Source organism: Vulpes vulpes, chromosome 6, assembly GCF_048418805.1.
Source record: "Vulpes vulpes isolate BD-2025 chromosome 6, VulVul3, whole genome shotgun sequence".
NCBI lineage: Eukaryota > Metazoa > Chordata > Mammalia > Carnivora > Canidae > Vulpes > Vulpes vulpes.
In genome coordinates this window covers 57,947,401-57,974,865 of record NC_132785.1, presented here as the reverse complement: position 1 = coordinate 57,974,865, position 27,465 = coordinate 57,947,401, and the positions used below count along the sequence as shown (strand labels likewise).

Sequence of the window (27,465 nt, the reverse complement as noted above, 5' to 3'; positions counted from 1 at the left end):
GTTGTATTCAAGATTAGTTATAGACTTTTGAAACATGTTTGGGATGTTTTACAAGTAATGTGGTAGTTTGGAAGCCTGGATATTGGAAGAGCCTGGATAAGTTACCTCAATTTATAGGAAATTCTGTTGCACCAGGGTTCTACGACACCCTGACTGGACAGCAAGTGGTAACTCTTTTGGGAAAGAAAATGGGAAAGTCAAGGCTGGAACAACATAAATCCGGTTCACCAAAGGCTCCTTCATCCCACAGGTAAATTCAACTACCACCTGTTACAATTAGCTCAGACTTCTTTCTGGAGCATCAGACTCGTATATTCAGTGCCCTGTAGACATCTTTGCTTCAATGTCCCATAAGTGTCTCTAGCTCAGTATGACCAGAGCTGAATTCATTATCCCTCATCCCTAATTGGTCTCTCTTGTGATGGAATACAAATGGTTTCCTTTGCTTTCCAACGTAACCCTCTCTGATTGCTTTTCCCAGTTGTCGACAGAATGATCCCACAAAAACCCAGACCTAAATGTGTTTCTCTCACGATTAAAAAATCTTTTGTTTCCCCATTGCATTCACAACTCATTTAAAGCCTCTTTACAGTTTTTTATGGTCCTGTCTTCACTTACTTCTCTACCACTTGGACTTTCCAGCAGGTCGGATGACATTTTTCCTTTGGTGTGCAGTTCTACATGTCTTGACTGGTATATAGACTCCTGTGGCCACTACCACAGCTGGGATACAGAAGAGCTCCACCTACCCCAGATGCTCCCTCCCTCCAGCTGTCCCTGTACAGCTGCCTTCCTCCACCCTGTGCTGCTGGCCACCACTAGCCTGTTCTCCACCCTCAGATTTGTCTGCTCATTGATGCCTTACGAATGTAATCCTACAGAATACGACCTTTGATATTCTCTCCATTTGCTCATCACAAGACTTCAAGATCCATCCACACTGATGAATGTGTCCAGTTTGTTCCTTTCCATGGCTCAGTTGTTCCCCTTGTACCGAGGGGCCTCTTTGTTCACTCATTCACCCATTGAGGGACGTTTATGATTGTTTCCAATTTGGGGCAGTTAGGAGTGGAACTGCTGTGAACATTGATGTGCAGGCTTCTGTCTGAACACATAATCTTATTTCTTTAGAATAAATATCTAGGGGTGGGATTGCTGGGTCCTATGACAAGTGCCTATTTAACTTTATAAGAACCTACAAAACTGTTTACCAGAGAAGATGACTACATTATTTTTAAAGAAGATTTGTAGTTGATTTGGCTGTGGTCTTGGTCATCTGGGCTGCTATATGAGCACCACAAACTTGGTGGCTATTTCTACATTTCTGTAGGGTTGGGAGGGCACACTTGCTTGTTTGTAGACGGCCTTCTTCTCCCTGTGTCCTCATCTGGTGGGAGGGACAAAAAAGGATCTCTCAGCTTCCTTCATGATGACACTCATCCCATTCATGGAGGCTGCACTTTTTTGATCTAATCGTCTTCCCAAAGGCTCATTTCCTAATACCATTGTATGGAAGCTAGGCCTTACATAGGAATTTGGGAAAAGACACCAATGTTCTATCTACAGCAGGTACACAAACTGGTTTGGAAACCATGTCTGTGTATATCCATTTGCATATTAGTGTCTCCCATAAACTACAAGCTGCTTCAAGACAGACTGCGTGTGTTTATTTTTGTAACCTCTGTATCCCCAAAACCTATCTAAGTGCCACCGTATGCTTGTTTATAGGCACAAGGATAAGAGCAGTGGTAGGCCTCTGTGAGGGTGATACATGAGGTGAGGCAGCTGCTCATGTATGCTTGCCCCCAGGGGTGTCTCCAGAATATCACCCATCAGGTGATTCCTAACACTCCCCTCCTCCATATAACATAGATATTTTTAGTGATGATCATGAAATTATCAGAAATAATAATATATTATTGATTTGTTCTTTAATCTTAAAAAAATTGCACTTAAGTAGTATAAATTCCTTAAAATATTTTATGAACTAGTATTTGCAGTTACCAAACAAGTCTTGCAGTTTGCCCTGTCTCACTGTTTTAGATTTTGACTATAAATAAAAGCTCAAAATGATCACCCTGAAAGACAGAATGGAGATAACTCAAGTGGTGTTTGTCTTTATAGCTACTGGACTATTACTCCCTATGTTTTTTTTTTTTTTTTTAACTTTTTAGAGATTTTATTTACTTATTCATGAGAGACACGGAGCACGGAGAGAGAGGTAGAGACATAGGCAGAGGGAGAAGCAGGCTCCTTGCAGGGAGCCCGATACAGGACTTGATCCTGGGACACAGGGATCACGTCCTGGGCCAAAGGCAGATGCTCAACCACTGAGCCACTCAGGTATCCCTGTTACTCCCTATTTAGAACTGATGTTTCTTTTCTTTTTTCTTTTCTTTTCTTTTCTTTTCTTTTCTTTTCTTTTATTTTCTTTTCTTTCTTTCTTTTCTTTTTTTTTCTTTTCTTTCTTTTCTTTTCTTTTTTCTTTTCTTTTTTCTTTTTTCTTTTCTTTTTTTTAGAACTGATGTTTCAAACACAAGGATCCGTATTACCATGGGGGTGGGAGTAAGCAGGACCTGGTGGGTACCGGGAAGCCCCTCCCTCCACATGAAGGTAGGAAGTGGGGTGCCCCCAGCGGGGGCCCACTGGGGGAACTGAGTTTCTGGCTTCAATTCCATGTAGAATATTGTGTTTATTAAATTGGAAAAAAATATGAATGTATTGAGTGACATTCACATATCCACATTCATTTCCTGCAGCAACAAAGCACCACAGACCTGGTGGTTGAGACAACAGAATTATATTTTCTCCCAGCTCAGGAAGGGGAGGCTGAGACCAGGGTGCGGTATGAGGCTGGTGGGTGTGTGGCTCTAAAGTCTACCTCCGACCTCACACAGACTTCTCCTTGCCTGTCTGCTTCTCTTCTGCTCTCATCAGGACACCAGTTGTGTTGCCTCTTGTTATGGAGTTCTTGATGTTCTGGAACAAACATCACTTTTCCAGAACCGTGAATTTTACTGGGTGGCGAGCAATTCTAATATAAACATAAATACAGTGCAAAACAGGTTGTGAATTTTATATATATTTTAAAAATGAAATAGGGGTGAGACAATCAAACAGATCATAATCCCAGGAGCCTGAAGTCACTTTCCTGTGTCATTGCGTTAAGTGAAGACCTGGGAGAAAGTGTCCATTGCAAACCAATAAGATGCGTAGTGTTTCTGAGGATGACTTCATCATTTATTTGCTCTCACCCATAACCCACAACGGAAATAATACCACCCTCTTGTTATCTCAGTAAACAGTTTGTGAACAAACAGCATCACACAGGAAAGGAGCCCTGGAGTCTTGTGAGGCATGTCCTTTCCCAGGAGCTTGGAGCTGGCTCAAGGCAGGGTGGGTGAGCTTCTCCTGCACGGAGCCAGCTAGTAAACATCTTCGCCTTTGTGAGTCAGCCCTCTCTGCCCTAGCTGCCCAGCTCTGCCCCTGTAGCCTGAAAACATCCATGGACAACGCACACACCAAGGAGCGTGGCTGTGCTCCAGCACGACTTCACGAAAACAGGCCTAGGCCCGATCAGGCCCCAGGACCGCAGTTTGCCAGCCTGTGGTAGAGAGGAGAGAGAATCAGGAGAACCAGGTAGGCAGTGGAGATAGCATGGAGAGGGCAGTGGGGTTTTCTACGCATTAATCTTTTGCCTTTATGGAAACTTTTTTTTTTTAATACTTTCACAAAACAAATTAAACTGTCAGAAGGTCTACAAATGAAGCACTGATTTCATTAGCTTTGATGCTTCAAGCATTTGCTGTCCATCCTCAGAGATGGCAGGACATGACCTGGCAATGGGGGACAGGGGAAGATGGAGGTGCACCCTCACTGTCCCTCACCCCTGAGCTGACCCAGAGCCACTGTTTCTCATGCCGCAGGGTCGTGACTACCTGAGGGTCATTAGATCAGGTTAGTGGGTCATAACCCACATGTAAGCGGCAGATCGGGTTTGGCAACATGAGGCCAGCATGGGCAATAAGCAGGCCCGTCCCGCAGCATCCGCGCTGTTTTGTGACTGCGTGTACACCTGAGTGCAGGTGTGCCAGTGCTCACATGTCACCATGTAGAACTATTGGTAAGAAAATAAAAGTTGTTCCCGAGAAGAGAAGGCTTTAGAGACCATAGTCAAGTCACCCGCGTTTTTCCATTATGTTTTGGGTTGATGTGGCGGTTGTGAACAATCAGGAAGCCAATGTAGGAAGATCTTGCATTTGGATGGCTTCCCAAGGGCTTCTTCAGTTCTTTCAAGAGGTTCCGACTAGAATTTGGGAATTGGTGCAAAGATACTATTTGTTTTTTTCTTTAGAACACTAGAACACTTTAGAAAGTGCTAAATTCTGATCAGCAGATCTATCTTGGAGAAACGCCTCTGTCTCTGAGCAAACATCGGTGGGGAGCAGGTTATGTATGCACAGGTGACTTGCTGTGACGCCCTGTTCACTCCAGATGGGCTGTAGGTCCCCCAGCTCCTATCTGCAAAGACACTTCTGGTTGTCAGGTGCCCTCTCCTCCTACCTGGGGGCTGAGGTAAAGGTGAGAACTACATCAGTAGAATGAAGACTGCTTGGCTTTGGTCTCATCTTTCCACTGTCCCTTGGGCCCTGCCAAGGCAGATGTGCAGTGTTAGGCACAGAGGACTGGAAGGACAACCCCCTGCCCTCCATCCCCCCTAGGCCTCCTTCCTGTGCCTCTGGCACAAGCTCTTCATGGAGGGGAGACCTCTGCTCTCCTGATCTGCTGGGAGCTGGGACTCCTCCAGCATCAGATGGCCTCACTGCTCCAGCCAGGCTCGGGGAGAACCAGTCATGGTGGCCACGGTGCTTGTGTCAAAGACAGAGAATAACTGATGTTCACAAGTGCACATCACAACCCCGAGACTCAGCTTGCTGTGTTGAGGCGAGGGAGGATTTATAAAGAATGCACAGAAGATGATAGGCACCTACACAGGTGCCCACAACCCGGGTGAGCTGCACTTGGCCGTGGGGCTTGAGGCCTGGGGATGCCACCCTGCTGGCATGTGTCCCCACAACCCTAGTGCAGGGGAAGAAATGTCCTCTCCCAGGCAGGGTGGCAGGATGGCATGACATTATGGAGGTTTTAATGACATCGTCCTCTAAGATCAGCCGTTAAGGACAAATAAATGTAGTGCCACGAAATGGTGGGTTGTCTGACAGGGAGGAGCCTAAACATTCACTGCGAATGTTATGAATGAATAAATAGACGGATACATTCAGCCTCCTGAACTAGCAAAGCTCAAAGCATCTGGTGGTGTGTTTATTAATGTTTTTATTATTAAATATCTATGACTACTTATTGCATATTAATTGTGAAATACATACTTTTATTAAAATACATACATATGAAAAGACTAACAATGAGCACTCAAGTCCTCACTACCCAGCTTCTCTGTATGTTATTAGGCAGATGGTAAGTCTTTTATGAAATGGACTCTGGCAACATGAGGGTTTTCCCTGGGCTGGTCTCTCTGGGAAGGTGCTCGGGATGTCGCTCCCGCACCGTGGACCCCAGGCCTCCTGCAGGACACCAGGTGCCCTGGCGAGGGCTGCTGGCTACCACCCAGGGCCAGGGGAGCCAGGACCCCACTCCTGTTCATTCTCGCATGTTCATGGCTCTTGGTTTCAAGGGGAGATGGGTCAAGTGAGGGAGCTCTGCAACACTTGTCAGGAAGCTATTGAGACGAGCTTGGGCAGGAGCGGGCTCACTTCTCAAAGCAGACGTGCTGCCTGCAGTCTCAGCGAACTTTCTGCCCGCCAAGCGGTGAATGCTGGTGGAAACCATAAGAGGGAGGCTTGAAACCTGCGTCCGAGGTTGAGGACAGGCAGCGTCTGGTGGAAAGAGCTCTGGAAGCCTGGATAGACAGAGAAGGTCAATCCTAAGGACTTTGACTTTATACTTATCTCAGAAAAGAGGTCGTTTGGAGGCTGTTGAAATGTACAAAGCTGCGGAGGCTCATGGACCCATCGTTCCAGGGGGTTAAAGGGCAGGTGCTGCCCCAGGCTGGACACCTGCCAGCCCTTCCCGGAACGCTCTTGTCCCAGGTAACACATACCTTGCCCTGAGTTTTTCTTTCAGTTCCCTGTTTAAATGTCACCTTATCTTCAGGCCTTCCCTGGCCGCCCAGGTAAACCCTCTCCATCCCCGATACCCTGCTTGCTTTCCACCATTGCCCTTGCTACCACCTGCCACGCTGGATTACCGAGTGCCACCTAATTGTCCCCTGCTGACCTCTCCCAAATGTCAGTTCCATGGGAACAGGTACTCGGAATAGTTTACTGGCCTGAAGTGGTGTCTAAGTGCAGACAGAATCAGCTTCCATTAACTACTTGCTGGATGAATGAAAGACTGAACAAGCAAATGAGCTGAGTTTTTAAACTCTAGATTCCTGGACACCAAAGTTTGTTTTCGGGGTGGGGGGGGGGTTGTGGGGGTGGGGCCATGTTTGTTCCTGTTTGTGTTTTATCTGAATAACTTATGTGTACCTCTTTCAAAAATGGTGTATAGCATCTCAGAAAAAGTACCAGGAAAAGCATTAAAATATATAAGATCAGAGCCCTGTGAGAAACCTGGGTGGCTTCAATCTTGCAGGTGGAGAGCTCGTTTCTGAAAAGTGCATTCTAGCATATTCTAAGACAAGACCTAGGGAGTGATGGACCTCTGTTGAAAGAAAGAAAGGAAAGATCCCCTGCACACATGAAGTTGAGAGAATGGATAAAACCTCCTCGATTTAGAAAGCTCCCCAATAACTTTTTCCTAAATCTTTGGCACCTTCTACAGCTGGTCTGCCAGAAGCACTTACATGGATAAGTGTGAGCTGTCCCAAGCCCTTAGAATCCCTTGGAACAGATGAGTGGTGGCGTGACAGCTGGATTTTCAAGGATCGCTACGTGTCCTTCAGCTAGTTGTGACTTTCCATCCCATGCCTTTAGACGTCACATACTTTTTAAGCATGCCAAAGAAAAATCTTAGTTCTGAAAATAGAGTTAAACATCAGTATTTTATTACGGTTGGTGACTTTGTGACGTTTCACTCCCTAATTTCAAGAACTGCTGTTTGGAGAGAATGGCTTTGTTCGATTGTCACAAGTATGAGTTGAGGCATTTTCCAAGACCATTTATGCTCAGAAATGAGTTACCGGAAATAAGGAAGAATTGGTTTTATTTGATTTTGTTTTTTTCCCACTGCATGTTGAAGATTTGCTCTTTCCATTGATCAAAGTGTCCCAAATAATTGCCCAATGCTTCAGTTGGTAGTGGCTCTTCTGTCACACCCTAAAATGTCAGCTACAACATGACCCTTTCACTAGGAAAGTCAGGATTTGCCCCGTGCCTTCCATCCAATGTCTTTTATATTTGGCCTCAAAAGGCTTGATTTGATCTAAGAGATTTATCGTGACCTGGTTGCAATTATTCAGCAAATGGCAAATATCAGCAGTGTAAACTAGAGGAACATAGGGAGCACAATGACCCTTATATAATAGCATATGGATTTATCCATACAGCCCCGCTCTCTTCCCCTCCCCATTCCTCCCCAAGCTTCCCTTTCCTCCTTCCCTCCTCCCCCTCCCTTCCCCCCTCCTCGTCCTTCCCCTCCTCTCCTTTCTCTTCCCCCTCCTCCCAAGGTCTGGAGACAGTGTTAGGTATTCATTCCCGTGGATTCCAGCATATGTAACCAGCACAGAGGGCAGATCCCACCAAGTGGGACCCCTCGTCAAGGAGGGACTTTCGAGTGATTTGCCCAGCCTAGTTTCTTAACGCTTCGCTTCATTTACTCCTGTCGACACAGGCTTCGTGGGCTCCAGATATTAATCTTGTATTTTCTCAAATGCTTGCTTAACTCTCCCCTTTGGCCCGAAGGCAGCGGCGGTCTTGGCCAGGCCAGTGCAGGGGCTCGGCCTGCCTGGCGGCTCCTAGCTCCGGAGCGTCCCCCCAGTGCCCTGCAGTAAACATCACCTTTTCCCCAGTTGACCTGCTGGCTGCTGAAAACACACCCGCCCCTTCCTGCTCCTGTTACAAACTTAGACTTGACTGCAGGCCAAGTTCCTCCTCGCACAGGAGCAATGCCTCTGCCTGCGTGCGCTTGGTGCCCTGGCCGTGGCCCCAGGTCCGCAGAGGCAATGCCAGGCCCCTTCGGCCCCGGGGCTGCAGGGAGCCACGCTTGGACTCAGAGGAATGTGAGGCGAGGAAGTGCCCCAACAGGTGTCGGCTCTCTCTCTAGCCATGTGTCCCTCTTGCCAAACAGATCCTCTGAGATCCACTGACATCTCCCGAACCCTTACTGGCTCTGGTGCCACAGATTCCAGGAGGGCTCAGCACCTGGGGCAGTGGCAGGTTTGAGCTGGAGAGGGCCCTACCATGGAGCTGGATTATCCCAATTGCTGGAAGTGGGACTAGAGGTGCTAGCAGGTTACTCACGTGGTGATACACAGTAGAAAGTATTTTTGACAGAGTAGAAACAAACCGGAGAAGAAAGTTAGGCTGAGTTAGGCTCAGCTGGGAATAAGGTCAAATTATCTTACATATTTGCTGCAACATAATCTTACAAACTATCTTACATATATTTTACATACTAGCATAGTTTCAGCTAGCGAATCTGCTTTGCTTTATGGAGCAAAACATAGAAAAGGCATTATTGTGGTACTGACAGCACCCCGCCAAACATCAGCAGACAGGCCACGCGGATCCCTCTGGGACTGGCAGCCTGCTGTGCTTTGCTGGTGCTCAGGACAGCAGCACCTGCTGGGGATGGGCTTCCGTATTTGGCCCCACACCTCTCCCCGCCTCTCGGGTCATCCCCTCACACCTGAGCGGGCACCGGTCTTCCTGGAGGTCAGACAAGGATGTGAAAGGATGTGTCTGAACAGCCGGGTGCTGGCACTGCTTTGGGGCAGGTCCTCTGTCTGGATCTGCACAGTTGTCCTTCCTGTTCTCCTCAGGGGTCATCTGAAACCTGGGACGGAAATCACCAGGACCAAGCCCTCGGCTGTGGATCACACCCCACCTGATCCACCTCTTTGTTCCTGTCTCTCCTAAGCTCAGGGGGGAAGGAAGCTGTTCCTCTGTCATGGGCTGAATGTTTGAGTTCCACCAACTGGTATGGTGAAGCCCTGGCCCTCGATGTGATGGTCTTTAGAGGGGGGACTTGGGAGGTCCTGAGGGTCAGGGTAGGTCATGAGGATGGAACACAAGCTGGCCTGAGTGTCTTCATGAAGAAAGGAAGCGCCCTCAGGACTCTGGTATGGCAGTGAGGACGCAGCGAGATGCCAGGAAGAGTTTCCTTTCAGAACCGACTTGGGGCACCCTGGTCTCTAGCTTCCAGCCCGGGGACCGGGAGGAAAACATCCTTGCTCTGAAGCCATGGCCAATGATGTCTTGTTAGACAGCCCAAGCTAAGACACACAGACACTCTGCAAGGAAACTTCTTCATCAACTGGTCTTCTTGGTCGTCATCATCTCCCTTCTTCTGACTCTTCACCACTGCGTAAAACACGAGACCCGCCTTCCCTGCACCTTCCCTGCTGAATTCTCCTGTCAGTCTCCACCTGGTTTCTCTCCTCTTCCCTCCTCCTGCCATTTATCACACATTCACCACAAATATTTCTGTACTCGCCACCCCATTACGATGGTCACGCGTCTACCACCTCAGACCCTTCAACACATTTACCCGGTATGCACTTTGATGTCAAAACCTAGGTTGGATTTTGGAGAGAAATGCAAGAAGCTCCAGCCATAGCGTGCCTATCATTCTCAGGGCTGCTGCTGTTCATTTACAGGGTTGCTTATTCATGGGCAGCAGGAGTCCAGAACCTGGGCCCCGATGGCGGCACACCCAGCAAGTGCCTGCGTGGAAGTGGGCTGAACGAGCACGTGGCTCTGAATGAGTGACTGCAGTTCTCTCCAGGAGGTGACAGAGTGGGACAGGGGAGTAACAGATCACAGCACCCCGGTGCCTCTGCTGTGGCCTGACGGATGTCCTCAGGGTGTGCCGTGTCAGAAAGGGCCACCCATTCTGGCTGGTGAGGGAGCACTCTTTGAGCCATGCTCATGGATGAAAAGGAATGTGTCAGATGAAGGAGGAGAGACAGGGTGGGAACATTCTAGGCAGAGAGAGAAGAAAGCCCGGTGAAGAGGGCTAAGAACAAGTTCGGGGTACCCAGGGAGACTCTAGCAGGAAAGTTTCAGAGTACCACATGGGTCAGGGGTGGACCAATGGGCAGAGAGGTTTGCCATGGTGACCTTGTAACTTCTGATTGTGGGAGCCACCGAGAAGGGAGGTGCCAACTGGCATTTCTAAAGAGCCTGGATCACAGTGCCATTTATTGGGATGCGGTGAGAGTGGAGCAGGGAGGGCTTTCTAGAGACTCGCGTGAGGGCAATCGGTGGCAGTGGTGGGGGTATGAGTAGGGGAGGGCAGACATCTGTTGAGTTCTCCTTGGTTAGAGAACATGTTTTCTTTAATACACAACTGAGTCTGTGGTGTTTATCATCTAGTTTCCTTAAAACCCAGCTGCCATGCCATAGAGGGACAGACAACCAAGTCTATACTGTGAGGAGCTCATGTGGGGGCACAGAGCTGCAGGTGGAGGACCCGGCCCCCGTTTCATCCAGGCTGCCTGCATTCTGGTTCCTAGGCCTCGGCAATGTCTGTGGGCTGTTGCCCAATGTACTATTGTCCTTCTCGCCTCCCAGACTCTGGAAGCGGGTTGGCGGGCAGTCCTGCTCCTCTGTGCTGCATTTTTATCTTTTTGCTGTGTGTTCATAGGTATTCTAGGAGGAAATTGGAAGTGTATGAGTCAGGCTCAGTTCTAAAGATACCCTTTTTCATCCTGAAGAACCCTGTGCTTGAAATTACTGTTTTAGGGAGAAAAAGTAACTTTTTGGAAGAACCAAAGAACAGCAAAAATGAACTACTTGGTATTCAGAACTTTGCAGGCAGTGTGTGTGCAAGGGTCTGTGCATATGTGCGTGAACATGTGCACACATTAAGAATGTTCTGGAAAATGCTTAGAAGTCAGAATCCTGCAGTCTGACTTTTGTCAGCTGTGTGACCTTAGACATGCTTTAATTACCATGGACTTCAGTTTCATCACCTGGAAAATAAGATGAATAAGCCTGGATTTCTAGGAAGAATAACTGAGATTCATGGTTAAGTGTTGAGTTTTAGTGGATGGTGACCATGACATATGACTACATATGAATACACTCTTCCTCCAAGAAAACCTCAAAAAAATACATCCTTATAACATAAGCTTGTTTTTTTTTTTTAATGCTCCATTCCATGCGGGTTTATTATAAAGAAGCAATTTTGACATTCTTTCCACATTAAAGGTGTCTGTGATTTTGTAGCTCTGATTTTTAAAAATGTCTATGTTTTAGATATATACACAGTAATCAGTCAGGATAACTTATGAGAAAGAAAAATAAATGTGTGACTGAATCTTATTTTAAAAGTTGACAAATAAAAAAAAAAGTTGACAAATAGATGATGCAATACATCGATATTCTGGAGCACCAATTGAATAAATATGCTGTACTGGTTGTGTGTCCCATTGTCAAGCAAAATTCAAGTTTTTGCATCTCTCATAGCCAGAAGGAGGGTGGAGGTGATGTGGCCTACAATACTGTCTGGTCCCTGGAACTGGTGCTGGAGTTTTCTATGAGCCTCTGCTCACTGCTCTGGAATGTGGCCTGGCCCTGGGACTTTACCTCACAGTGTGTCCTGTGCTCCTGATGAGAGGCAGGCAGCTGGGGAGTGGGGACCAGTCGACCCAGACCCATTCCCATTGCTGGAAACGCAGTAACACACAGGCTCTGTGGGGATTTGTGGTGGAGGCTGGAAGGTCTCTTGGTGACAGCATCGCCCTGGGTAGTCATGATCTGGAAAGTCAAGTAGATGCTCCTTTGTAGACTGACTTAGGCTTGAAGCATATGGGGAGTGAACTGAAGTGAGCTGCTGGAGAAGTCAGGTGCAGTTGGCTATAGTAAACACATCTTCAGGGAGCACCAACTGTATTTTTCCATCCTGTATTCCCTCAAGCCCAAGTGAGACATCTAGGGAATATATAAAGTCTCTGGGACATGGACCAGGGTAGGCATCTCCACCTGGGCTCTTGATCCAGCTAAGGTAGGGGAAGAGCTGATAAAACACTGGAGGGCAGTTCTCCTGGGAGTAGGTAGCTCTGGTACCCCCCCCTCCTCTGCCCCGATCGTGGCAATCAGTGCTTCTGAGACATGTGGCACACGCTCCCCGCCATTGAACTTCTTGCATCATTACTCGTACATTGCAGTCGACCCTGGGTTGTAAACCCGTGTTTGCTGGCTGCCTGCACACCATCTCCACGCAGTCTCCACTTGGCCTCCAAACACTCTATACTCTAGATTGTAACCACCTCTGCCCTTGTGTCTGCATCTCTGCCTCTCAAGGCAGGATCAGCTCCCTGTCAAGCCCCACCACTGCAGCTGCCTGCGCGTGCTCTGGGTGTTCTCCCACAGGTGGGAAGGCCCAGTCCCAGTGCACAGGAGGTGGTGGTGGTGGTGGTGGGGCTCATTTCTTTGATGCAAAATTGCATAGCTTTGGTCTATATCTCTTCCAGCAGTGGCCATCTCCTCGTTGGCTGGGTCATCACTGGTAGATGTGTTTTTGCATGCCTTCGAGACTGGAAACTACCAAGGACATGGCCATCTCTTGGTTGGTCACATTTCAATACCTTCCTGCATTCAACACAATATTCTGCACACAGCAGGTGCTCAGTGGTCCTGCTGCAGTGCTGGAAACCTGACTCCTCTGTCCTCACCTTGATCCAGGGGCTCATGACCTGTCTATGTCCATGTAGCAGGGCCAACAAGGACAGACCTTTCAAGGTGCCTGGGTGGCTCAGTCGGTTAAGCATCTGCCTTTGGCTCAGGTCATGATCCCAGGGTTCTGGGATGGAGCCCCACATTGGGCTCCACACTCAGCATGAAGCCTGCTTCTCCCTCTGCCCTTCCCCCTACTCATGGTTTTTCTCTCTTCTTCTCTCTGTCTCAAATAACTAAATACAATTTTTTAAAAAAAATTTAAAAAAAAAGAATAGACTTTTCTTTCAGTTCCTACCCCAAAAGTTTGGAGGGACAATAAGACTATTGAATGCTTATAATTCATTCATTCAATAAGCAAATATTTATTGTGCCTGATTAAGCTCCATTATATCAATGGACGCCTCTGCCATTCCCTAGAAATCTGTGCCCTCATTTAAAGCTTATTTTCTGGAAGGGAAAGGCAGATAATAAACTCTAGATGCAATAAACATGTTACAATATAATATGTTAGGATATGATAACTGTTGTAGGAACAACACAGAAGGAAAGCCAAGTGTGGGGGGTAGGGAATGTACCCGGGGCAGGGAGAGTGATCAGGGTCACCCTTATTAGGACAACATTGAGACAGTCTGACAATTAGAGAGAGAGAAGTTAGCCAATTTTGCATTTAACGTTACAGCTGTTTGGAGGGACTAACAGAAAAGAATTTCCATTTGCGTTGTAATTCATAAATAAGGCATGTGTGGACTTTGAACATAATTTAACCGTATTTTTTTTTCTTCAGGTCTACATTATTGTTCTCCTAGAGATGATGAAGAAATTAATTGAATAATGTAGTAGGGTTTTTCTTGTAACACTGAAAGGAAAGAGCTTTGAATCTATCTTAATTTTTAAGCAAAGATCCAAGTACCTAACATTCATCTAACATATGTGTCTGCATGGAGCCCCCAGGCTTCAGTACTCCGTCTTATCTGATAGCTCATCCATCTGGACGTTGTTTTACTATTCTAATTTCACTAATTTTCCCTTTGACTTATCCTTCTCACTGCTTTTCATCTTTAAGGTGACTAATGTGTTACGAGATAACATTTATATTCATTGCGTTGTATACAATGTATACAATGTGGAGCCTCAGCTTTTCAAAACAAATGTATTAAAAATATGAAAACCATGACTCAAGATCATTTTTTTTCATTGAAATTTTTATTCAGATAATTACAGATTCACATGCAATTGTGAGCAGTAACACAGAGAGTCTGTGTACCTTCTACCTTGATTCCTCCAGTGGTGACATTTTGCAAACCTATATATAGCACAATATCACAACCAGGATGTTGGCACTGACACAATTCACTGATCATATTTAGATTTCCCCAATTTTGCTCATACTCCCAGTGTAGCATGCAAGTATACTATTTACAAATACCTATAGATAGTCTTATGATCAATAGACTATAAGCCTTATTTGGTCATTGCTGAGTTTGTGGTAGTTTTTTGTTAAATGTTCTCTCAAAGATTTTTTTCAAACAGAAAGATACACTCTTCCCATCTCACACACACTCTCTCTCACAACCATTCACCCCAACACACACCACATACACTTATACCCACACCATACACATCACACCACACATTTAAACCCCTAATACACTTACACTTACCCCCACACTTACACCCCCACCCCCACACTTACATCACACACATACTTATATCTACACCAAACACCCCCCACATACTTATACCCCCCCACTTGTACTATATACATGCATACATTTACACCAAACCCCACCTACTACACACACACACACACACACACACACACACACACACACACCCTGCCCCTACCCCACAGGTCTGGGACAGGGCCTGACCATCTGCATTTCTAACAGGTTCCCAGGCACCACTGATGCTTCTGGTCTGGGGTCCATACTTTTAGGACCACGTTAGTTGGGAACCGTAGAACCGTGTACCGTCTCTTACCATTTACTCACCCTGCTCCTGGAGTAACTGAATTGTTCTCTGGAGCCACTGGGGACCTCATGGCTGCCGGATTTGAGGGCCTGTCCTTAGCCCTGTTGTCCTCTTGTAGCTCTGCAGCATCTGGCCAGTGATGGGTCTGCCGTTCCAGAAAGCCCTTGACCTATCAGCTCCTGATGCCCTGAGCTCACCTGGGTTTTTGTGTTCCTTGCTTCCAGTGGCTTCGTCCCAGCCGCTGCTGTAGCTGTCCTCCCGGCCTCCTCCCATGACCTCGTCCCTCAGTCTTCTCTTCCAGACATCACACTCATGCCTAGGGTCTCATCCTTCATTTCCAGGCAGATGGCATCCCGATCTCCAACCTGGATCTAATCCCTCTTTTTCACCTGCAAACTCCTCACCTCCACCCCAACACCTGCTCTTCCTGGTGGTGTGAACCACTCAAGGTGGTTTCCCCAGTTTCCTGCTTATACTCCTCACCTGGTTTGGAACGTGAGAGTCGCCCTGCAAGCCTCTTCATCCTGAGCTTCCCAGGCCCTCTGCTGAGCCCTGCTTCTCCCTTCTTTCTCTCCTTCGTCTAGGTTACCATCCCTGTCCTGCCTCCTTGAGCCACCTGGATTCTCAGATGGATGGAGTTTCCCACTTCCTCTCCCGGGAGGCTCTTCTGCCTTCAGGTGTTGTTGTCTCCAGGCCATCACTGCCAGCTGGCTTCGGAAGGCACCTCAGAGCATCATGCTCCCAGCCAAACCTCTTGTCCGAGGCCCCTCCTTGCAGATCGGTACTATTCCATGGGACACATGCTCCAGTTAGGTTGACCTACGCAATCTGCCCTTTCTTAACCTGCTGTTTTTCCACACTCATCTTCCTCTAGCTCAAAATTGACACAAGAATTTACAGACACCTTTAGGACCCTTTATTATACACTCTTTTAAGCATTCAGCAAGTACTAACTCATTAATCTTCACAGTACTCCAATGTGAGAGCCAACCTCATCCCCATGTGAGAGAGAGCACTAAGGTAGAGACTTCTAGGACTTGGCTGAGGCCATGCAGTTCATGACCCAGAGAGCTTGTGGTGTAACTCGAGCCCATGCTGGTGCCCACTGCAGTGGTATAGGTGTGGTTTGGGATTTACTCTGTTTAATGCTTTATTTATTTTTTAAAAGATTTTATTTATTCATTAATGAGAGACAGAGAGAGAGAGAGAGAGAGAAAGAGAGAGAGAGAGAGAAGCCCACGGGGGACTCAATCCCAGGTCTCCAGGATCACATCCCCAGCTGGGCCAAAGAACCGCTGAGCCACCCAGGTATCCCTGTTTAATGCTTTACAGGCTCAGTATATTTCAGTGTGTAAGAAAAAAAGTTTTCCCCAAATTGCCATGCCTGACAACTGTCCTGGGATTACAGGAGTGGTGATTCACTTGAGGGGTGCTAGAACCAGAACGCCCAACTGAAATGCCAATCCTGAACCTTGTCAGCTCTGTGAACAGGTTTCTTCACCTATAGAAGGGGGGTGATCACAGTGGCCACCCCACTGGAGTGGAGGGCTTTCAGCAAGGTGACACCGGTAAGGTGGCTGCACCCACACTTGGCATAAGCACTCTCAGTAATCATCATCGGATGGTAATCAATCACATGAACTAAATCACTCTGCAAAATAAAATAAAATAAAGTTAAGAAATTTTGCTTATAATTTTACACAAGTATTTGATGTTATTATTCCCACTGTGAACAAAATCTGTTTATCTGGTACTTGCAGTGTTGTTTTTTTTAATGACACGAAGCACTCCCTTCTTCACTTTTAATTTTGTAATAGGGACCCATGGAATTTGATGCCTAATAGTCTTTACTATAACATCATGAGCTCTCAGGGAATAATTGGAGCTTTCTGGGAAGCCCACGTATAGAACTCTGGGATTTTTGTTAATTTTGTTCATGCTAGAATGGCAAGGGCCATGGCTTCACCTTTTTCCTGGCACACAATCTGAGGACTCTTTTATCAAATAAAATGTTATTTTGAACATGAGACAACTGACACAGAAGGGGCTGAGTTACCCTCTGCTCTTCTCAGATGGTATTGGACACCCAGTTCATTGAGAGGCTGCTAATTTCTGGCTGCCTATCTTGTGCTCAGTGGGGACATGGGGGATGCCTGTGTTGGGTACAGCTACAGCCCTGCTGGAGCAATCTGGCTCATGAGGAGGCCATGTCGGTGGAGCATGGGAAGCACGCACCCTGCCCTCAGGAAGAGCTCACCCCACTGTCCTCTCCTTTGCCTTCCACCTTCACACGCTCCCTCCCGAATCCCTTGTCTGCTCTGCCTTCACTTGTCTGATCCTGTCTGCTCAAGACCAAGAGCCTCAGCTTTGCAGAAGGTGTCTCTTCTCTAGGCATTGCCTGGTCCCCACTGTGCACACAACATCATGGTGGAATCCTTGGGATCAGAAACCACAGTTCTTGGCCTTTAGGAAGCTCTGGGGGCCTACAATGTAATTTTATCTAAGCCTCAGATTTAAGCTCTAAAATGCTCTTAACCTCCATTCATTTCTTTGGCACACACAGGTTCCATTTCTACTATGTGGCAGGTGGTTTTTCTAGGGTTTTGAATCTCAGGGAGGGCAGGTGGGATGGACCCTCAGAGATGGCCAAGATACAGACTGGCCAGCCCCTGAGCAGGGAGCAAGTGGAACCCTCCATCACTCCACACTCTGCATGCTGTTCTTCTCAAGGGTTGACACATAGGTAGTGTCTGTGGCAGTGGTCAACAGGATGTGGGAGGAACTCTTTTGTTTGTTTCCTTTGGGGTCTGGCCCTCCAGGGGCCATGTAGGGTGTGAACACAGTAAGAACAGGAAGGGGGAGAGATAGGCTGGAAGCAAAGATGGATGTGCATACAGATAACTAGGGTGAAGATGGCAGCTGGTTGTATGAATAACATGAAACCAGGGAGCTGGGTGAGTCCTCACATGGCGTGTGGCCTGACAACTGTGGTTTTGTTTCTTTTACTTGCCACTATAGGGGACCATGTGGAAGGGTGGATCCATTAAAATACCTGAGAATGGGGGGTAGAATGGGGTCTCTTTGTCTACACCTATACTCACCTCATTTGGGGCCACTCCATGTCTTCCAGATCTGAGGTTATAGGGACACCACGCCATTTCCCCTGTATATCTATCCTTGGAGTCTAATCAATTAAGAAATATAATTTTCTTACTCAACATTTGCTCATGTGGAAACTGGAGTTCCCAGCCAGAGGCTGTGTTGCCATCAGGGCCTGGGGAATGTGCATAATAGAACACGGAGTCAGCATACCTGGGTTGGGAAATCAGCTTGCCCACAAATCCAGCTTAAGTTGGCAAAGAAGCCCTCTCCTATAGATAGGAAAGTGAAAATCCCCTGACACTAGTTAACTGAAAGCACATTTCATTGAGTTTGGGATTTGTACTGAAATGGACAGACGTGCATGGTGTCCAGGCCAAAGTTATTCAAAACAACGAAGGTCTTGCCCAAGTTGGCATTTCCTTCCAGATGCCTCCTCACTCCACTACAGGTTCATTAAAACTGAAACTCAAAAGGGACACGTGAGTTGGCCAAGACACCGAGCAAACCAGTCCTCTAGATAGTTTTATTGTGACACCAGCTACTAATCCAAACCTGTGCCCTTTGCCCCGGAAGAGAGTCTTGCATAAAAGTGGCATAGCATTAAAACCCTGTGTGGAGATAGAATGGACGAGGGGAGTCACTTCTGTTTCCACCTGCCACCGGCCCTCCTGTTTTATTTCTTCTAATGTATAATTCAGGTATCATATTATCCACCCTTTTAAATTGTACAAGTCAATTGTTTTCAGTATGATAACAGAGTTGTGCATCTGTGAATGGGGCCTAATTCCAGAATACTGACATCATCTTAAAAGGAAGCCTTACATCCCTCTGACTTCCCTCCCCATTCCTCTGTACCCTCAGCCCTTGGCACTAAACTACTTTCTGTGTGTATTAATTTGGGAATTCTGGGATACTTCAAATCAATGGAATAATATATTAATGGCCTTTTGTGTCTGGCTTCTTTCACATGGGCTCATCCATGCTGAGGGATATATCTAGACCCCCTCTTTTTAACGGTTGGATAATATTCCAGTGTACAGTGTGCCACATTTTGTTCCTTTATTTCTTTTTCTTTTTCTTTTTTCTTTTTTTTATTTCTTTCTTTCTCTCTCTCTCTCTCTCTTTTTAAAAAGATTTTCTTTATTTATTCATGACAGACACAGAGGGAGAGAGGCAGAGACTTAGGCAGAGGGAGAAGAAGGCTCCCTGTGGGGAGCCCGAGGAGGGACTGAATCCCAGGACCCCAGGATCATGACCCAAGCTGAAGGCAGATGCTCAACCATTGAGCCCCACCAGGTGCTCCTGTTCCTTCATTTCTATGATAAGGAGGTCTTTTTGAAATATACCAATGCAATATACTGTTTCCTAATGTACTAAATCCTAGGCCAGAAATGCCTGGAACTCACCCACTGATGTGCCTGTGTTTCTTTGGTGGGTCATTCACTCAGTGCTACACTGCTGTGTCTTATCCTGCCTGGGTCTGTCTGTTCTGTTGGCTTGGAAATGGCTTTGACCGTGCCCTTGTGATGGGTGACTGCCGCTGGTTGTGCATGGTTATTTTCAGGCTTTCCCTGAGCTGTGCTTTCTGAGCTGGGGAAACAGGATTTTCTGAAGTCACTGATGAGAAGAACATTTGCTCACTCCTTGACTTGGGCAGCACACGATCTCCCTGGGTCAAGAGCCAGCCATAGTGCATGTGCACAGGTGGGGGTGGGGTGGTGAACAAGAATCAATCTCTTGTTTCTGATAATCTCTCAAAACATAGAGCAGAGTCCCCGGGAGCACTTCGTGGCTTCGTGGTCCTGAAGATTCTGTTGCCTCCTGTCCTTGCTGCAGCCTCAGAGGTGTGCAGTCCGGCGAGGTTCTGATACTGAGTACCTGGTGGGGTCTATGGCTTTGTGAGCTGTGCGAGGGTGAGGGGTTCTCCCCTGAACATGACTGGGGACTCAATGGGACCCACTTGGTACATCGTCACAGTGGGTGAGCACAGGGAGGGTTGTGTTGGCTAAGAAGAGGCAGGCAAGTCCAAGCCACTGCAGGTGCCCCAGCCGGCCGGTGACATCATGTGGCATCTGGAGGCTGCATCTGTCACCTCAGACTGCAAGGCGAGGAGCCTCTGCGGGTTGACAGAGGAGCAAAAGTCTCCACTTTCCATCCTCAGAGGGATGCGGCAGCTGGCTACACAGCAGCTTTTGGGAAGCAGCCCCGAAGCAGGGAACTGGGGGAAGAGCAAAGGTTTGCAAGGCGGGCAGAAACCTATCAGAACCATACAGGAAGGAAAGGCCATCCCGTTATGGGGCCGTGAGTTTGGGCTGGGTAGGGACTAACCTCCCTGAATCAGTGAAGAAACTGCCAACTAATGTTTGGCCTCAGATGGCCTTGGGAAGTCTTTCTCTGGCATGGTTTAGGATGTGAACTTCCCCCTCAATTTCTGGATTCACTGTGACAGCTGGCTTGGGGAAGATCCCAAGAAGTTGAGTCTGGGCTGGCCTGGAGACTCCAGCAGAGCCAGATACAGTTGGGGCTTGCACCGACTCCAGGCCCACGTGAAGGAGGAGGGAGAGTCTAGCCAAGCTACTAGTATCCAATCCTTCAACAGATCATGGGATGTGGGAGTATTTCAAGCCCCTCAGATGCCCAGCAGGGCAGAGTGGGTGGGCACTGGGCCTGATGTTGACCCATCTGCTCTGGGGCCCTTCCTCTGAGCTCTGGGGAAGGATGCCATGGAGCACATCTAGAACTTCTCTTTTAAGATTCGTCCTTAGGAGGGAGTTCTTTTGGCCTTGTTAATGAGGGCAGCAGAGCTTGGACAGTGGGTCCCCTGGAGAAGCACTACGGTTCCCTGAGCTTGAGGGATAGCGTCTCAGCTCCAGACAGCAGCCTTTCTGCACCTCAAGAGTGGGCGTGCAGCTCTGGGCCTCCATCTGTCTGCTGCAACAGCACCCCTCACAGCTTCTAGGCATTAGCAGGTGCTGCCCTAGGGCACAGTAGGGGGTTTCCCTCACTTAGCCAATGTTACTTGGGCCCTTCCTATGTGAGGACATGTTGATCACCGCGCCTTTTTACTACATTAAAGTATTGCACTTCCTGAAGAAATTAGGAAAGCACATTCCTAGCAAGGTTCTCCTCTGCCAGGAAGGGGTGGAGGGGAGTGGCCTGTTTCCCCTCTTCCCTGCACCTCTGCCTGTCCCGCCTGGGCTCAGAGCAGGGGCATGCACAGACTCTGGAGACAGGGGGCACTAGGGCCTCTTAGTAACCGAGGAGGGGGATAAGGAGGAGGAGGGGGAGGAGGAGGAGGAGGGAGGGGAGGAGGAGGAGGAGAGGGAGGAGGAGGGATCTCCCAGAACTCACAGCAGATCTCCAGTATAATTAAAATTTGAATTACAACCTTTCATGCAAAAGCACTAGAAAACCGGATCCAAATACTTCATCTCAGACTAGTGGGGCCTAATTTTACCTGACAGCTTTAAGCCATTTGAAAAAATATCAAAAGGAGCAAGGGAGGGTTATGTTTCTAGCAGGGGAAAGGCTCAGGTAAGGAAGGCTGGTTTTCTCTTGCACGGATAAATGTCTTTATAAGGAGTGCATCCCACCTTTCTGCTACTGGGTAACCATGTGTTTTCAAAGAAGAGGCACTTCTTTTTTTTAACTGTTAGAAGCTGTTCTTTTATGCCCAAATGTAAAATCCTAGCTTCCAAGTAAATACCTTGCCAATCAACACCAAATAAGGCAAACCAGACCAAAACAACAAACAAACCTTCACAGAGCCAAGATTGTAGGGGCTTCTAATCAGGTGTCGGAGGCACCGGGACAAACAGGCATTCCTGACAAATTCCAGCAGCCCTGCCTCCAGGCGTCCCCGACCTGGCAGCCTTTTGAATTTGCTTAAAACTATTAAGAAGTAATTAAGCAGTTAGAGGGTCTTTTCCAGGCTGGCTGCAGTTTGGGAGGGGAGCTGAAAGAAAGAAAACAGTGCTCGCCGCCTGCTCTTCCTTTCAGCTGACCTTGCACGCTAATAAATTCATCCTGTATTTTTCTGCTACTGCCAATTTATGGCCTACAGGAAACTAATCTTGTACAATAACTACCTTCCTGTACTTAGTTCCTAAATAGAGCCAAATGGATCTGGTGGCGGAACAGCTCGACCGCGGTTCCTGTGGAGCCCTGCGAGGCCCTGGGGGTGTGGGCTCCTCGGGTCCTTGGCTCCTGCTGGGCGGCCCCACACATGGGGTGTGTGCACGTGCCCCCAGTGAGCCTCGCTTCTAACTGGGGGAGGGGGGGGAGCTTTTGAGACCAACCAGATAGACAAGGTCATCATGAATTTAGGGACGGAGACCCACACAGACAATCGGCCTGGACCTGAAGACTTTGATAGAGGAATGCATATCTGCTCCGTAGGGTTTTTATTATTATTATTTTTATTATTTTTTATAATAAATTTATTTTTTATTGGTGTTCAATTTACCAACATACAGAATAACACCCAGTGCTCATCCTGTCAAGTGCCCCCCTCAGTGCCTGTCGCCCATTCACCCCCACCCCCCGCCCTCCTCCCCTTCCACTACCCCTAGTTCGTTTCCCAGAGTTAGGAGTCTTTATGTTCTGTCTCCCTTTCTGATATTTTTTTTTAAAAAACAAAATCACAAAGGAGTGAATTTCATAGTGAGCTGATGAAAGAATTTTGCTTTCCTTTCATAGTCCTATGTATTATTTAGGAATAAGGAGAGGGAGGGAGGGGGGAGAGGTGATGGGAGGGAGGAAGGGAAGAGAGGAGGGAGGAACAGGCGAGGGGGGGGGGCGTGGACATTGAATTCAAACAGCCCTGGTAAGCAGGTAGAGGCAGTGGTCTACAACCAGGATGGATGGGCACCAACTAAAAGGAGAGAATGTTGCCAACAGGGCAGGACAACCTGTGTGATAGCTTCTCAGAGCTGCCAAAATGGAGCTGGGAAAACTCGGAGTTTGTTGTTTAAAGAGACCACAAGCACTTAATCTTTGCTAAGCCAGGGCCTCCTCCGGGTTGCTGCTTCTCTTCCAACCTCTACACACGCTGATCTGATGACTGCATGTCCACATCGATTGGTGCCGTGTGGACAGAGCCCACTTCCTGGGCTAATGTAGGGTGTTGTTCTAGAATTGTCATGAAGCTGCTTTTGTGAAGGGAAGTGGAGCCTTCCATAAAGGTCTGAAAATATCACTGACCCAGATGGGAGGAGGGCATAAATCCTCCAACCCCAGTCAGGGGAGACCTGCCTGCAGAGCTCTTGACCCCGGAGAGGGGACAACCTACCTGGAAGGACCAGATTGGGTGCCCTCGGGCCTGCATTTCCCAGAAGTTCCCAGGGTGCCTGACTGAATGAGCACCAAGGGCTGGGAAGAACCACCTCTGGCCCTTACAGATCTCAGATGCAGTAAGTGACCCATGGCTTCTGCTGAAGACAGTCAGAGTCTTAGGAGGATTAATGGCTGTGAATGACGAGAAATCAAAGTGCCTGTTATATACTGGGCAAAATCATGAATGTTCGGCACGGCTTTATTGGGGTCACTGTTAGGAATATTGGTAGGGGCGCTCTGTGATTCCAGCGGTGCCTTTGAACTGTGGCCTTTTGCAGGGCTGATGGGGAGGTCGGAGGAATCAGAGGTTCCAGAAGGGGCTGAGATGACCAGCACGCAGTTATAAGAAGTGGCTATTAGGGAGATAAAAGGAGTAACTTTGGTCCTCATTGTGTACTCCACCTCATGCTCCTACAAGTAACTAGGATAATAGTATTTATGCCTTAGGTTTTTACAGTACTTCATAGCTTATGTGTTCCTTTTATGTTCGTCTGCTTCAAACATGTGAGCATACACACCAAGCAGAAAAGAAGTGAGTGTAGAAGGACACCTTCCTGATCCCAGAGCAGCCGGCATGGTACCACATGGCCGTCCAGAAGGAGGAAAGCTTTGAGATGTGGCTTTCCTCCCCTGTGAGGGCTTCCCTGAGGGAAGGATGAGAAAGGACCTGGTGGACCAGGGCCCCAGACACAGAGGTACGGAGCTCCGGCTCCTGGTCAGGTGTGGAGGATGAGGCCTTAGACGGCCTTCTTATTCCAGCCTTTCAGTTCGGCCCTAAGACATGTGCTGGAACAGTGTTCTGAAGGGATGGGAGGGCAGCCCCATGCACAGGCCCTCTGTGTCCCGCCCCTGCCTCCTTCTCTGTGCAGTACAAGAGGCAACGGAGAGCCTGGGTGGGGCTGTCACCAGGGCCCCAGCTCTTCCCAGGCCCACGTGTGTGGCATCAGGCGCAGCTAGATGGGGAAGTCCAAAACAAGCCCCCTGGGCCGGGAGCCCCGAGTTGGATGCTTCAGTTGCAGGACCAGATGTGGCTCTGCCTGCTAGGCTGCGCTATTCCAGAGTCCTGGAGAGCCTAGGGAGGACAGTGGAGGTTCAGACAGGAGGGGCTGTCTGCTTCCAGGAGGACCACAGAGGGCCTGCTAGCATCATGCCAGGTCTAGAGCCTGTCCCATGGCCTCCTGCCACTTCACACTACCTTGTGGCAAAGTGTGCTGGTGAGGATGCTGCAGCTGCACAGAGGTGAGCGCAGGCCCTGGAGGATGCGTGGATCGCGCCACAAGGCTTAGGTGGGCATGGGAGCTGGGCCGTCTAGGCCTCCTCACTGCAGCCAGAGAAATGGCCCCTGTCTAGGGTGACCCCAAGGACCGAACCATACAATGACCTGTACCACTTTGTACATTCGTTCATTTATTTATTTCTTTTTTTTGATATTATTTATTTATTTATTCATGATAGACACACAGAGAGAGACAGAGACACAGGCAGAGGGAGAAGCAGGCTCCCTGCAGGGACCCCAATGCGGAACGTGATCCCAGGACCCCGGGATCATGCCCTGAGCCAAAGGCAGACACTCAACCACTGAGCCACCCAGGTGCCCCTATTTATCTCTATTTTAATGCTTCTGTTGAGGTGGAATGATCACACAATGTTGTATTAGTTCCAGGCCTATGGCATCGAGATCCAGTTTTTGTGGATGCTGCAAAGTGATCATGCGGGTCACACGTCCCGCGGGCCCATGGCGGCACCAGCTACCCTTGCCTGTGGGACACCCACCATGGTCACAGGAAGTAGTGCCAGGAGAGGCCTTAGCACCCAGCATCCGTGCACTCCAGTTATTTTTAGCCTTGTCATTCTCCCCGGTCCTCAGATCCTCTGATGTCTTCCCACAGGGTGTTCGCTGGACTGAGTTCCAAGGACACGCATTTCCTGGCCCTGTCTGTGGGAGCCGTTCAGCCTTCCCCGTCCTCCCAAGTTGGCAGCTGACTGGCATCATCTGTCTGGCTTGTTGTCCTTTACTGGGTTGGGGTGAGGCTGGCACCCTGTGCCGGCCTTCTAGAGTGTGCCTGTGTCATCGTGGCTGCTGCTCTGGTGCCCTGGGCACCCCTCCAGGCCAGTGCCGGAGCTAGCGGAGGAGGAGTGCCTGGGGGTGGGGGCACAGGGGCTGCTGAACCAGCAGTTCCTGCTCCCCCTGAGCCGCCCACCCCAACCCCTGCAGGGAAGCACCCTGGATCGGCTGCCAGAGCTCTTAAACAACCATAAACTCCCCATGGGACAGTTGTGAACATAGCACAAATAAGTGCTTTCCTAAACTTTTGAGAACGAATCACCTCACACGATGTCCCATCACCCCCAGTATTTCTGCGTGGATTGTCTAAACACATGAATACTCCCCCAAACAACTGCAGTGGAACCAAGGAAACCAGAGGAGCAGCCACAGGATGTCATTCCCCTAAATCCTTAGACTGCGGTCCCATTGCCCTAAAAATGTCCTCTTGAACAACAGGATCCACTTTGGAACCACCTGTGGCACTCAGCTGTTCTAGAAACATTCCTCAGGCTCCCTGGACTTGCCGTGGGGAGAACTCGGGTCTGCCCGATGAGTGCCGGGGACTGGGTCTGGGTCGTGTATTTGGCAGGAAGGACCCGGGAGCGATCCGTCTCTTTACTGACGGTGCTTTCTGGTCACTGGACGGAGGTGGTGTCTGCCCGTTTCCCATTCCCCTTCCCTGGCGATTAATATGTATCTGTGGGGATCTGCCTTGAAAGCCCTAACACGTCCTGCTCCTAGTCTAACACTTCATCTGTGCATTTCCATATTTGTCTCCCTCAGCAGAGACTCCGGGTCTTCGTTTCATTCAGCGGATTGCACTCTGTTGCCATCATCACCTCTCCTGATGCTCAGAGGCTCTCAGATTCGGGAGGCTCTGACACGGAGCTGCTCAGGCTGGCCTGTGTCACCTTCCTCGCCTGTGGGCTCACCTCCACCAGGCTCAGAGGATGCCATCTCTGCAGGGAGGACAGGATTTAGAAGCAAAGTCTGGGCCCCGGGCACCCGATCTCAGGGGAAGGAGCCAGAGGGCACACACACGCACATTCACATCCATGCCTGCATCTAGACATATCTATTTATGTTGAAAACCACGAGTTCATGCCAGCATCCCTGGTTCAAATCCAGGACACAGGGCCCTAGCTTTGCCCCTGTCTGCAGCTGCGACTTCTGTCCCCAGCAGTGAGCCTCCCTAGCTACTATCACTGTTGTGCTGAGTTCCCAGTCGCCTCCCCCTAGACCACATCCCCATGGGGGCTTCCTCCCACCTGTCAGTGCTCTGGCATCCCTTTCTGGACTGCCCTCACCCATAAACTCTCCCGGCACTACTCATACCTTCCACATGGATGCAGGCTCTGGCTGTTGGCCCCTCGTCCTGTCTGGTTGCTGGCTCCTCCGGTTCTGCTCCTTGCCCTGTCCTGTCTGGAGCCTACCTCCCTCCACACAGAGTTACCCTTCACCCTGCTCAGGCTCCCAGTCCCAGCCCCCATCCCTTGCACTGTGCTCCTCTGGATGCCCCCAGCCCCAGCCTGTTACCTCCATGCCATCCCACTGGGCTCTGATATTATGGTGGCACCATGCCCCCTTGGATGCCCCCATGTCCACTTAGGCTCCAGGAGCTCCTCAGATGTGCTCTTCTGTGGCTCATTCCTCCCAGCATAGACATCTACTGAGCTCCAACCCATGCAGTGGCTTTAGGAGGGAATTTTTTGGAAAGGAGAAAGTAACACAGAGAAGAGGAAGGCCTGAACAAATGCTTTAATACTTTCAGCTGATTTCTAGAACAGTGTTAATAAAAGCTCACCATATTATGCCCTGTTAATAGGCATGATGATTGCCTATTATTAGGATTAATAGGCATGGAGATCGGTGAGAATAAGAGACTTTCTCCCCCAGATCTGCATGTCGATGATTGATCAGAAATGTCTGTGGTGGTGCAAGTGGGGACGGAGGTGACAGGGGAATAGATGTTTGTCTCGACTCCAAATGGAAGCACTGTGGCAGTCACCCACCCAGGAGCCTCCACGTAGAATCTGCAGTTTGACATCCTCTACCGCGTGGACGTCCAGTGGTCCCCTGGCTCCTTTCCTGCCCTTCTTACTGACCCGTTAAGTAGATTCTGAAAGTCTGTCTGGGCAGGTGAAGGCA

The 27,465-nt window shown here is 48.7% G+C and overlaps 1 long non-coding RNA gene across 2 annotated transcripts in view; it reads left to right on the top strand.

Moving 5' to 3' along the window:
• The first annotated feature begins 18,557 nt into the window (after positions 1–18,557).
• Positions 18,558–27,465, top strand: part of LOC112927512 (uncharacterized) — a 29,375-nt gene continuing 20,467 nt past the window's right edge. For both annotated transcript variants that reach the window (XR_012002055.1, XR_003236553.2), the window contains exon 1: positions 18,558–18,634. This is a non-coding gene — a long non-coding RNA (uncharacterized lncRNA). The remainder of the gene's footprint in view (positions 18,635–27,465) is intronic.